This window comes from Petaurus breviceps, unplaced genomic scaffold (genome assembly GCF_028583685.1).
Source record: "Petaurus breviceps papuanus isolate PSGF00001 unplaced genomic scaffold, PetGlider_PUasm1.0 126, whole genome shotgun sequence".
Lineage (NCBI taxonomy): Eukaryota > Metazoa > Chordata > Mammalia > Diprotodontia > Petauridae > Petaurus > Petaurus breviceps.
The window spans coordinates 18147253-18161150 of record NW_027185655.1 but is presented as its reverse complement, the minus strand read 5'-3'; positions in this window follow the sequence as shown (position 1 = coordinate 18161150).

The window sequence follows — 13898 nt, the reverse complement described above, 5'->3', positions numbered from 1 at the left end:
TATGGAAATGTTTTGCATAGCTACACATGTACAACCTATATTGAATTGCTTATCTTTCCAGTAAGGGTGGGTGACAAGGGACGAAGGGAATGAATCTGGAATTCAATGCTTTTAAAACCAAATGTTTATACACTGGGGCATAGAGATCCACCATGACCTACAGGAAAGTTGGAGGAGGTATGGGAGAAGATATGGGAGAAAGCAGATTGGAAGAAGGGATATCCAGTGGGATCATTATTTTGTTGTGGTGGGTAGGGGAAAAACAGGGAGAAAATTTGTAACTCAAAATCTTGAGGAAGTGAATGAGGTATACTAGAAGTGAATAAAGCATTTGAAAGAAAAAACAAAAATTAGATGGCTATGATATAAAATCTCCAAGTTTTATATATTTGCTTTTTTCACATTATTACCCTTTGGAGCATTCCTTTAAATAGTTGTTGACAGCTTGTATTTCCTGTTTAGAAATCTCTGTTTATAACCACATATCTATTAAGGAATGACTCTTATTTTTATATATTTATATAGTTTTTATAAATATCTTGGATATCAGAACTTTTTAGTGATACTTGTTACAAAGATTCCCCCCCCCTCTATTGGAAATCTCTCTTTTTATTCTTATATTTATTCTTATTAAAAATTCCTGCATTAGTTTTTATTCATGCAAAACTTTTCTAAAGAAGGTCACAACTAATTAAGATTTTCCCTGTCTTAGAGACACAATTTTTCAGTCAGTCCAAATTAATGACATGTTTCCCTCTCCTAAATTTGTTCCAACATGTGGGAGGTCTTATTCCAGCGTGAGGGGGAACCAAAAAAATAATATAATAACAACGGATCCAGCCTTATACTCTTTTAACAGAATAACATGTGCTATTCCCCCTTGGCTCATGAGAGTGATTCAAGCAATCAGGTGACATGGTAAGTAGAGCACTGGGCCTTGACTCAAGAAGACCAGAGGGTAAATCCAGTCTCAGATATTTTATAGCTATGTGACCTAGACAAATCACTTAATCTCTGTTTGTCTCAGTTTCTTCAACTATGAAATGAGAATAAGTAGCAGCACCTACTTTGCAAAGTCATTGTGAAATAATATTGGTAAAGAACTAAACACCATATACCTACTTATTCCTTCACCACTTGCCCCCTTTGTTCTGCTGGTGACTTACATAGATGGAATGTAATGAACTTAGAAGGTATTGTATTATATCTAATCCTTCAGTATAACCCTTAACCAATAAGAATATGGTGAGAACATTTGTAATTTTATACTCACATACATTACAAAACAAAAACAGATAACACTTCAATAGCTAAGCCTTTTTCTCTCAACATAAAGAAAGCGTGGTCTTAGCACCTTTCTGGCAATAACAAACAGGAAGCCAAGTTGTTCATAGCCAGTGCTGGTGTGAAATGAGACATATAAAAGAGGAACAAAACTAAAAATATTTTTAGTGATTAATGCAAATCCTGGAAGGACAAGTAGTAATGACCCAGACTTCTTTTAAGAGAAACAAAAGAGACCCACCAAAGTCTCATCATGGTATAGTACTATAAAATAATGTTGTTTTTTTTTTTATGTAATCACAACAATATCTTATTTATAAAAATGGTGAACCAATTTTGAAAAGATGTGGTTCATTCACTAATTGTTCATGTAGTTGTAATAAACACCTTCTAAGAGCTGTAACAAAACTACTAAGTTTTGTAAAGAGTGAAATAGGAACTTTTATAAATCATGTAAAGATTAATAGCTATATCCATGGTTCCATGACCACACTGGGAGCCTGGGGATGCTGAGATCCCAGGAACAAATCTCTAGCACATGTTTTGGTTACTTACAAGTTAGCAAAGGGGACACTAAATGTTGATGCAATAATTTGGTAGTGTTCTTAAAGTTTCAGTGGTCATTTTATGACAGCTGGGTGTAGTTGATAGAGCACTGGATGTGTTAAAATCAAAGTTCAAATAAAGCCTCAGACACTTACTAATGCTGTGTGACCCTGGCCATGTTGCTGAAACTCTATTTGCTTCAGTTTCTTCATCTATAAAATAGGGAAAATGAAAGCCTCTATCGCCTAGTGTTGTAAAGTGTCAGGAAAACTTTAAAGTACTATAAAAAATCTAGCAACTACTCATCCCCACCTGTGTGAACTTGACAAGCTTCTTAACATTTGGCTGCCTCTGCTTTCTCATCTATAAAATAGGAATAATATTATCGCTTTCTCCCATGGTTATTGTGAGGATGAAATGAGATAATATTTGGAAAGTGCTTAGCACATTCCCAGTATGTACTAGGCAGTATATAAATGCTTAGGGCTACTCATCAGTGCAATAGATAGAGTCAGAAAGACTCATATTCCTGAATTCAAATCTTGCCTTAGAAATTGTATGATCCTGGGTAAGCCAATTAAACCTGTTTACCTCAGTTTCCTCATCTGTAAAATGAGCTGGAGAAGGATATGGCAAGCCACTCCAATGTCTCTCCAAGAAAATCCCAAATACGGTCATAAAGAATCAGACACAACTGAAACAAATGAACAAGAAATATGAATGTTTATTCTGTTCTATCTTCCTTCTCCATTTCATAGGCTCCCTGAAGTAAATCACTTACAGTTACATTGGATTAACCATTGCCATGAACCTATTGAAAGTCTTGCCCATTGTTCAGTAAAGTGATGTCTCCTGTTCCAAATGTATGACTATGAGTTGTTAACCCTTTATCATATGTTCCAAAAATGCCCATCAGTCTTCTTTCTACATTTTGGTGCAGAAGTATGCAAACTTTTATTACAGCCTCAGGGTCATAAGTTTTCTGTTTCCATTAGAGTATATGGGTTTCTGTTAAAATCCTTTCTAATTGTTATGGTCAGTTTTAACCAAGCTGTTACATTCAGCCTGGTATTGCATAGGTATTAACTGCATCAACATGTTATTTTAATGCAGCTTCGATTTTAGGTTGATTCTAAATCTCTTAGCATATTTTCATGTAGTTATATTGTTTTCTTTTTTTGTATGGTTTGACTGAAAGAAACCAAAATAGCTGTAAGTATCTGTTAGTTTTATATGACCCCAGGCTACAAAATTAAAGTTTTCAGTCTCTTTATATTAATGTAGTAGACTATGACGATGAATTAAGGTCACATATAATTGCTGAATTGTTGGTGTATTATTCATTACACTCCAAGGATTTTATGGTTTGCACTTTTTGCTCCCCTGGAAATATATGGGGGTTTTTGTGTTCATATTTTTTAAAATTATACAAGCTGTGAATTTTTTTTATAACAACATCAACACAAATGGCCTTATATTTGGAGGGCTAATTATTATTCTTAAAACTATAATAGTGGTAAATTTAAATTTACCCCTTTTAGATCTAGACAAATATAAATATAAGAGAAACTAGAAAGAAGTTAAACAGATAAATTGAATGTTATAGAAGTTAGATATAATCTTAGACCCCTGGAGATTATTGAATGTCAATGGAAAGGAGTATACTTTTTTTTTTCCTCAACTGTAGATGACACTTAAAAAACATAGAACATGTATTAGTTCATAAAACCTCACAAACAAATGCAGAAAAGCTGAAAGACTAAATGTACCTTTTTTACCCTATAATATGGGGAAAATTACCTTCAATTCTATTACCAATTTAAGGGGGCCTTTAAATCATAGCTTAAAAAGCAATTGGAAACTAAATCATATAATCCTAAAAAGAATGAATCAAAGAAAAAAGTCATAGAAACAATCAACAATTTTTTAAAGAAAATGACAACAATGCATAATGCAAATAGTACTTAAGAGAAAAAAGTATGTCTCTAAACACATACATCAATAAAGAGAAAGAACATATCAAATAGTTGACATTCAACTTAAAAAAAAGCTAGAAAAAAGTCTCCAATTAAACACCACAATAGAAATCCTTAAAATCAAAGAAGACAATAAATTTGAAAGTAAAAAATCCCATTGAACCAATAAATAAAACTAGGAACTGGATTTATAAGTGAAAACAATACAGCAGATAAGACATTGCCTATTTTGATTTACAATAACACGTACAATGAAGAATTGTGAATGACTTAGGTATTCTCTGCAATATGATGATCCAGGAAAATTGCAAAGGACTCATGATGCCACTTCCAGAGAAAGAACTGATAATCCCATCACTCCAGAGAATGAACTGATGTTCTCTGAGTACAGACAGAAGCATAGTAATTTTCACTTTGTTTCTTTTCTTTTCTTTGACTTTTCTCATGCAAAATGAATAATATGGCAATTGTTTACATGTCTGCACATATATAACCTACATTAGATTGCTTACAATCTTGGGGGATAGGCAGTAAGGAGGGAGGGATGAAACTTGGAAATCAAAGCTTTAGATTTTAATATCAAAAATTGCTTTAAAATGTAACTAGGGATAAGCTACCATTTAAAGGGGAGGGGGGAAGAAGAGTAAAAACAAAATACCAGGATCAAAAATGAAAAAGGTGAATGCACAACCCATATAAATGAAATAGAAGAAATTATTAGGAAGTATTTTGCTCAACTTTATGCCAATTACACTGATAATCTTATGAAATGGATGAATATTTTTAAAAATATAAGTTGTCAAGATTAACAGAAAAAGAAATAAAATAGTTAAACATATCTTAGGAAAAAATTGAGTAAGCAACAAATGAGCTCCTTAAGATTAAGGGGAAATAGAGAAAACAAACTCCAGTACCAGATGGCTTTACAAGTGAATTCTGCCAAATATATAAAGAATAATTAATTTCATTACTATATAAGAGGTTTTAAAAAATAGGTTTAAAAAAAGAGTCCTACCCAATTCCTTCTTTATAAAAATATCATTTTGATATCTAAACCAGGGAGAGCAAAAATAGAGAAAGAAAACTATTAACTAAATGTCCTAATAAATATTGATGCTAAAATTTCAAATAAAATGCTAACAAGGAGATTATAGCAACATATCACAAAAATCATATACAATGATCAAGCTGTATTTATACCAGAAATACAGAGCTGCTTCATTTTTAGGGAAACTATAAGTATAATTGATCATCCCAATAAACACAAACAGTAAAAATAATGATTCTATTTACATTCAGAAAATACTTTTGACAAAAGTGTAATGACTCTTCCTAATAAAAACCATTAGAAAGCATAGGAATAGACAGCGCTTTTCTTAAAATTATAAGTAGTATCTATCTAAAACTAACAGTAAGTATTATCTGCAATGTGGACAACCTAGAAGTCTTTCCAATAAGATCAGGAGTGAAGCATGGAAGTCCATTATCACCTTTAGTATTTAATATCATGTTGTAAATCCTATCCTTAGAGCTAAAACAATAAAAAAAAAAGAAATTAAAGGAATAGATATGCTTAATGAGGAAAAAACTTTATCACATTTTGCAGATGCTATGATGGTTTACTTAGAAAACCCTAGAGAGTCAACTAAAAAAAAAAGAACTCACAAATAACAAGAGATAAAGAGGTTTGCAGGAGGTAAATAGATAATTTTGATTACATAAAAATTATAAAGGTTTGCATAAAGAAAACCAATATAGGGTGGCTAGGTGGCACAGTGAGTAAAGTGCCGGCCCCAGAGCCAGGAGGACATGAGTTCAAGTTTGGTTCTGGCCTCAGACACTTAACACACACACACACACACACACACACATACACTCACACACACACTAGCTATGTATCCTTGGGCAAGTTACTTAACCCCAATTGCCCTCCGAAAGGCAAAAAAAAGAAAAGAAAACCAATACAGCCAAAAATAGAAGAAGAAAAGCAGGAAACTAAGAAAAAAATTTGCAATGACTTTCTCTGATAAAGATAAGATTTCTTGCATACTTGGAGAACTGAGTTATTTTTTTTTCAAAGGAAGCACTTACCAAGTGATAAGTAGCCAAAGGATATGAACAGGCATTTTTCAGAGGAAAAAATCAAAACTCTCAATAGTCCCATAAAAAATGCTCTAATTCACTTATAATTAGAGAAACTAAAATTAAAACAAATTAAAACAACTCTGAACAATTAAAATTAAAACAACACCTCACATTAGACTGGCTAAAATAACAGAAAAGGAAAATGATACATGCCAGAAGACTTATAGAAAAATAAGCAAATTAATGCTGTTGGAGCTGTGAACTAGTCCAGACATTTTTTAGAACAATTTGGAACTATGTCCAAAGGTCTGTAAAACTGTATATAGTCTTTGATCTACAAATACCACTACTACTAAGTCTGTACCTCAAGGAGCAAAGGGAAAGGGAAAAGATACACACACATATCTATTCATATCTATACATATATGTCTGTGTATATGTATTTAAGATAGTTTTTTTTATGTCTGGCAAAGAATTAGATTGAAAGGATTCCCATCAGTTGGGGTATGACTGAATGAGTTATGTTAAATGAATATGATGATGCTATTGTACTGTAAGAAATGAAGAAGGGGGTACTTTTAGAAAAATCTGTGAAGACTTATAAGAACTTATAATTCAAAGAACTTTTAATTAACTTTACTTTTCCTTGGCTGAGTTCACTTATATTAGACACAGAGTAAGTCTGTGCTAAGTCATTCTATGGCACTCTCACTATTGCATGTCATTCTATGGTGATCTCACAATTCTATGTCATTCTATGGTGCTCTCACTATTCTATGGCATTCTATGACACTCTCACTCTTCCATGGCACTCTCATAAATATGAAGACAGGATGAGGTCTTATATACAAAAGGTTATAGGAGGAATCTAGGGGTGGTCTAAGCAGGAGTTTGGGGAGGGTCTTCAAGAAGAGTTAATGAGGTCAATGAGTTATTAAGGGTGGGAAGTCAGTGGAGACCACAAACAATAGTGAGCTAGGCCAGTTCAAAGATGAATTGATGTGATGGGAAGTCTAGTAAGTCTAGTAACAGAGAGTGGGAAGTCTAGTAACAGACTTGCCTGACCAAATGAGATGATTTAATCAAGAGTCCAAGGGAGGTTCCCAGAGCCTGTACCTCAAGGACTCAAGGAGAGCTCAAGGGGGCTCCCAGAGCCCATATCTCATGAGGAGAACCATCTAGACTGTAACAAAGACTTATTAACTCTCATCAATACAATGATCCACCACAACTCTAAAGGATTCATGTTGCAAAATGTTATCCAAAGGGAGATTGAGAACTGATAGATTCAAAGTGCAAAATGAAATAATTTTTCTCTTTATTTTTCTTGTTTCCCCTTCCTCTGCTCCCAGAATATGGCTAATGTGGAAATGCATTTCATATGACTTCATATGTGTAATGGCTATCATAGTTCTTGCCTTCTCAATGGTTGGGGAAGGAGTTGGAGGGAGGGAATTGATTTGAAAATGAAAATTTAATTTCAAAGTTTAAAAATAAATGTAAAAATAAAAAAAAATGTCCATAGGCTCCATTAGAATGCCCAAGGAGTTCATCACACACACACACACACACACACACACACACACACACGCACACACACACACACACATACACACACACATTACAAAGGAGATTCGGAAACAGAAGATGAAACTATAAGGTGTCTGGATCTTTAGGGAGGCAAGGCACTCCCTAAAGTGGCCCAGGAGAAGGCCAGAAACTTTTGTTGCATTTTCCAACTTTCAGATTACCTAGGGAAAGTGGAAGAGGGAATATCTAGTTAGGGGTGTCCTAGTAAATGTTTAATAACCAGATGCAAGGCACACTTTTAAATTGAATGTGCATTATAACCATTTTCTCAATGACTTTCTTAACTCTAGATAACCAGCAAAATAATAAGCCAAGCCTTGATTTAAATGCTCACAGTGAGTTTAACTACCAGCTCTTACAGTTCCAACTAGCTCCAACTCACCCCTATACCTAGCTTTGTAAAGTTGGATGATCTGGTGCTGATCTTGGGTTTCAGAGGCTTAGCCTAGTGCAGTGAGCTTCAAAATCTCCATTGACTGATGTTGTCTTACCTTTTACCCACTTTGTAGTGTACACAATCCCTTATCTTTCTTTCTTTCTTTCTCTTTTTTTCTCCTTAACTGATTACACATTCCTCTCCTACTCTCTCCTAGCCCTGGAGGGCACTGAAAGCTATAGGATCTGCTTCCCTTTCAAAGGGTGGAATTTGATTTGAATCTGGAAGCCCTGCCCAACACTCTGACTCATGGCAGGGGGAGGGAGTCTTGAGTGTTTCCACTTATTAGTAATTTATTGTTTGGTCAGCTTTCTAGAACTAGAATGCTCACAAGGCCCAGGAAGAGGGCAATATGGAGCAATGGGAAGTACACTGGATTTCAAGTCAAGACTCATTGTATGATTTTAAATTCTGCTTCCTGCATTTTCCAGCTTTGTGACCATGGGCAACTCAATTAACCTCTCTGCACCTCAGTTTCCTTCCTTATATAATGAGGAATAGGGTGGTTGTAAAACCCTCCTCCCAGGGTTGTTGTGGGGAAAGTATTGGTAAAGCACTCTGAAAACCAAAAAGGCTTCTATAATTGTATTTTCACTTTGAAAGGCCCTTGTGTTCCTCATTTAACTATTTTCTTTCCCTCATGCACCATATCCAAACTGTTGTTCAGTCTTGCTCTCCCTACAACTTTTCTTTCATGCATCCTTTTCTCTCCATTCACATGAACACCTTTTTACTCCAGGTCCTCAACACCCTCCTGAACTAGTTGGCCAGCACCGCAATTGCAATCTTGACTTCCACTCAACATTTTCTCCAGTTCATACTTTTCAATTGCCAATATGATCTTTCAACTGGTGGTAAAGTAGATAGAGTCCTGGGCCTGAAGCCAGGAATTCCTGATTTCAAATCTGACTGCAGACACTAACTGTGTGACCATGAGTAAGTCACTTTTGCCTGCCTTAGTTTCCTCATCTGTAAAATGGGAGTATTAATAGCACTTCTTTTCAAGGGTTGTTGTGAGAATCAAAGGGGATAATAGTTGTAAAGCTTTTAGCATAGTTCCAAGCTCACTTGTTGTTCAGTGTCATGTCTGACTCTTCATGATCCTATTTAGGGTTTCTTGGACACTGGAGTGGTTTGCCATTTCCTTCTCCAACCCATATTACAGATGAGGAAACTGAGGCAAACAAGGTAAAGAGACTCGCCCAGGGTCACACAGCTAGTACACATCTGAGGCCAGATTTGAGTTCAGTTTTTCCTGATTCCAGGTCCACTCTATATTCATTGTGCCACCTATTTGTCTCACTTACTTATATAGCAAATGCTATATACTTGCAAGCTATTGTTACTGTTTTTAAACCACAGGTCTTACTATCTCATTTACTTACTCAAAAACCTTCAGTGGCTCCCTATTTTCTTTGGGACAAATCACAGACACCTTAACTTGGCAATCATTCAAAGCACTCTACAATATGATTCCATCACACCTTTCCATACTTATTGTATATTTCTCCCTGTTTATACACTATTCATTCAGTCAAACTGGCCTACCACTTCTCCCTAAATTCACCTTCAATATCCCACTGCCACGGCTCTGTACTTCTTCCTAACCTCTCAGAATCCCTAGTGTCTTTCAAGACTCATTGTGTTTCCTACTTACTGAAGCCTTTTCTGAACCCACTAATTGTTAGCACCCCTCCTCAAATAATCATATATTGATCTGTTTACTTAATATGCTCCCTCCCAATAGAATACAAGCTTCTTGATGGCAAGGATACATTTTAATTTTGACCTAGCACAGTGCCTTGAACATAGGAAATACATAATCATTGCTTAATGATCAGACTAGAAATGCTGTTATCATCATCATCTTCATTATTTTTTATTTCATTATGCTAAAATCAGCACTCATTCATAGCAGTAAAACTGCTTTTAAAAAAATGACATAATATGAAATCTCAACATATGGCAGGGGATATTCAAAGATCTGGCTGAAGCTAACAAGACTGTAGCATTAGAACCCAAACTTGAATTGTAATTGTACCCCCCACCCCCACCCAAGTACTTCTCCACTATAAGTCAGTATGGGTAAAATCACTCAATGTTCTAAGAGCTTGGAAATACTTAGGGAATAAAAGGATGAGTAATAGACAAAATGTCAGTCTGTACTGTCATTTTCCTGCCTTGGGATCATTTTATCTGGCTCTAATATTGTTTCAATTTACCATTGGATATTAAACTAATCTGAAAAGTAAATTGGACCTATTGCAATGAAATGCTTGTTCTCACTTCTTAACCTTTCCACCTGTGTTTGAAAAAGGGGGGGGAGGTCTGTGGATATGGAAATCTTCATTTCACACCCTAATACACAATAGGTGTCCTTCTCACTTGAAATGATTTCCCAAGGCTTTAGGTACTGACTCCTTCTTTAGCTAATGACATTTGCTGGGGACTGCTCTGTTTCTCTGTTGTTAACTAAGACAAAGCCAGGTAAAGAGCTGAACCACAATGCCAAGAGAAAGCAAAAATAAAGGGAATGGCTATTACAGGGCACACATATCAATTGCCAAGCTCAGGTTGATTAAAATCATTTTCCCTTTATTTCACATATTGGTTTTAGGGGAGAAACATAAAATATCACAGAATGGTAGGATGGTAAGGGACCTTAGAACCTAGTAAGTCAGAATGAGAAGGAAGATTAGAGAGCATCTAATATAAACATTTCATTTTATAGATGATAGAATGGTGGTTCAGGGAGGTTTTTGGCTGGTTGTGTATCAAGGATCTAGCATGTAACATACATGACTTGAACTTCCATTCCATTGGAATTTCACTGAAGCACACTGCCTCCTAGGTGAGCCTGTGTGAAGGAAAGGGGTTAGTGAATAGGGTCCTAAAACTAGTTTTAGAAACCTAAGTTTCACATGGTTAATCTTCCACTAACATTGTGTTCTGGAAAAGTCAATTCAGGATGAACGTTGTATAAGAATCTGTGGGCACAATTGACTGGTGATTGGTAAGATCCTGTTTGTGGGGGGGAAATAGCCATCTGCGCAAAAGTTGGGATGTGTAGGTGGGAGTGGATTGTACACACGCCTACTTGGCAAGTTTCTGGCTCTCTTCATCTGTGAGGAAGAATAGTAAGGACTGTGAAGTAAATATTGCAAAGCATTATGGATTTAATATGGGGCAATTCAGGTGAGTCTATTGACTCCTGATCTTCTAGGATAGCCATAGAAACTAGTCTTATGATTTCATCATCAGAGGTAACTCCCTATTAAAGAAACTTCCTCCAGCTATGTTGTCTGTACCAGGTTGTCATACAGAACTGCCTGGACTATAGTAATCAAGGTGCATAGCTTTATACAACTAGTTTGTGTCAGAGGCTGGACTTCAAAGACCTTCTTGATTACAAGTAAGGCTCTCCATGTCTATGGTACACTGTGTCTCCCTGAAGGAGCCTATAATTTATTAGGAAAATGAAACTAAAGCACAAGTGACCTTTACAATCTGTAATTAGATGCTAAATTCTGGATACTGACAAAGAAATTCAAAGAAGGCAGAAATCACTAAAGGCTGATGGAATGAGGGAGTCTTCATGCAGAAATGAGCCCTGAAAAATGTCTGCAATTAGGAGGGGTAAAGAGAAAGAAAGGAGAGTATTCCAAGTGTAGGGCACAAATACAAACAAAGTTAGAGTAGAAATATATGTAAGATGTTTGTGAAGTAATGAGTACAAGACCCTGACTAAAACCTCACACTGATGGAAACACACACGGCTCTTTGGATTTAGAGGCATGACTGACACAGGGAACAATATAAGTGACATTTTATACATATTTCTACCTCTAACTTTGGAACAATCAACTCTTTGTCTCATGTAGTTTTCCTTTATGATTTATTGAAATACAGTTCTGGAAAAAAAAAAAAAGGTCTTGAAAAAGTCCATTGTGGTTTAAATGGAGATACATGACTACACCTTTAAACCCAAATCACTGGGATTTTCACTGATTGGTTAATGATAGATCTCAGCCCAAGCCTGTCTTTCTCATTGTTTTGATGGCTCTGTGTGAGTGTAAATAGCAATTGTTTTCTGTTCTGTCCAGAAATTCTGAGGGTCTTCCCCTCCTAGATTGATTTTTCTGTGATGACAAACTATTGAATCTTTAGTTTAAGTTCTTGCCTACCCCTAAATCGCTGAATGGGTGTTGCCTTAGACAAACTGAGAATTGGGAAAAATCTTAACTTAAAAAGGCCAAGGTCTTCCACTACATCCTGAATCATTACCAGTTGTATTTATTTATGTCTTGCCCCTGGACTCAGATAACTGTGCATGAGAGAATGAGACTAATGACTCTGCCTCACTTGAATCCCATCCACTTCCAAGCCAAGACATCACACTCCTGACATCATCTTCTTCAAGAATGAAGGACCAACAACCAAAACAACAACAAACTAATTGACACCAATAAAACCTCCTTGGAAAAATGAATCCATGTGGCTGTCCAGGGAGAGGAAAGGTTGTGAGTTAAGATATCTCCCTACTCTGAGAAAAATTGAGTTTAAGCACTTTGCTGTCCCTGCTCCCACTCAATGGAGTCTGGAGTACAACCACCAGAATGATTGGAAGACTTCCTTGGACTATGTCTTTTTTTCCACAATAGTGGATCAACAGCTTTATCAAGTGGCTAAATGCTTCAGATTTTCTCTGCTTACGACAATGACTTTTCAAGCATAAGTGACAAAGCAAGGTACTTCTTATGGAGGTGACAATCAAGATATGTGAAGAGGTAAAAAAATGCTTAGCTTTACTTGATTTGTTCAAATCAACAAGCTAAGACAAGTTCATGGGCTCCCCAAATCTCTCCCCAGTTAATAACTCCTGAACTGAATGAACCCTGACATCTTTTCCAAGAAAATTCTATAATTCCTTGCTGAGTAGGTCTCCATTTCACTGAGTAGTAGTAAAGACTAAGTCTTTTTTTTTTTAGTCTTTTTAATCATTTCAGAAATACCAAAAATAAACAAAAAGTATGCAACCATCTAGAATCTCACAGCCATCTCTGCAAGTTGGGAATGAATTATACAAGTATAGTGGACCTCATCCCTAAAGATAGCTTGTGCATGGAGAGCTGAACATGAACAGAACAAGAACCATATTGATTTGGATTGCTAGTTGTGTCATACAAACACTATCAAATTCCATTTCCAGTTGGATCGAATTGTAGGAGAGGATTAGACATCACGGGCCTGGGCATATTTTTTTTTTCTCCTATGCCAAGAGGAAAGGTAACAGAGCTAGTAACAGGGTTTATGGGTTTTAAAAGGGACTAGGATGACAATTATCAACAACTAAAAGGGAGAGAATCTTCTAGCATCTCTTTGTGAAGACCAAGTGATAAACCTTTTTTTTTTTCCCACTCCAGATTTTGGGCTGAGGCAATACCTACAACCAAGGAAAATGCATCAACAGCTGCCCAAGAATTTTCTTTCTTTCTTTCATGTGGGAAGTTCTCTGGATAATAAAATCAGAGAGGAGTCATATCATGGCATTCTACCATGACTCAAGAAATTACCCACATAGAAGTCATGGTGAAATGTATGAATTTTTAGTGCTACCTAACATTAAATGGATATGTAAAGAAACTCTCAAATGTAGTCTCAATATCACTTCTGGTGATCCTCAGGTCCATGGCAATGATAGGGTAATTTTACATTTCAATTCACAGATAATGACATCCTTAGCCAAGTCAGAATAAAATATAAGAAAATACAGCAAAATACATGTGAGTGAAATATAAAACAAGGTAAATAACAACAAAATTTCTCAATAGATGAACTCAATAGTGCAATTGTTAGAGTGCTGGACTTGGAGTCAGAAAAAAACTGAGTTCAAATCCAGTCTCAGACATTTACAAGTTGTATGGTCCTGTCCAAGTCACAACTTCTGTTTGTTTCACTTTCCTCATCTGTAAAATGAAGAA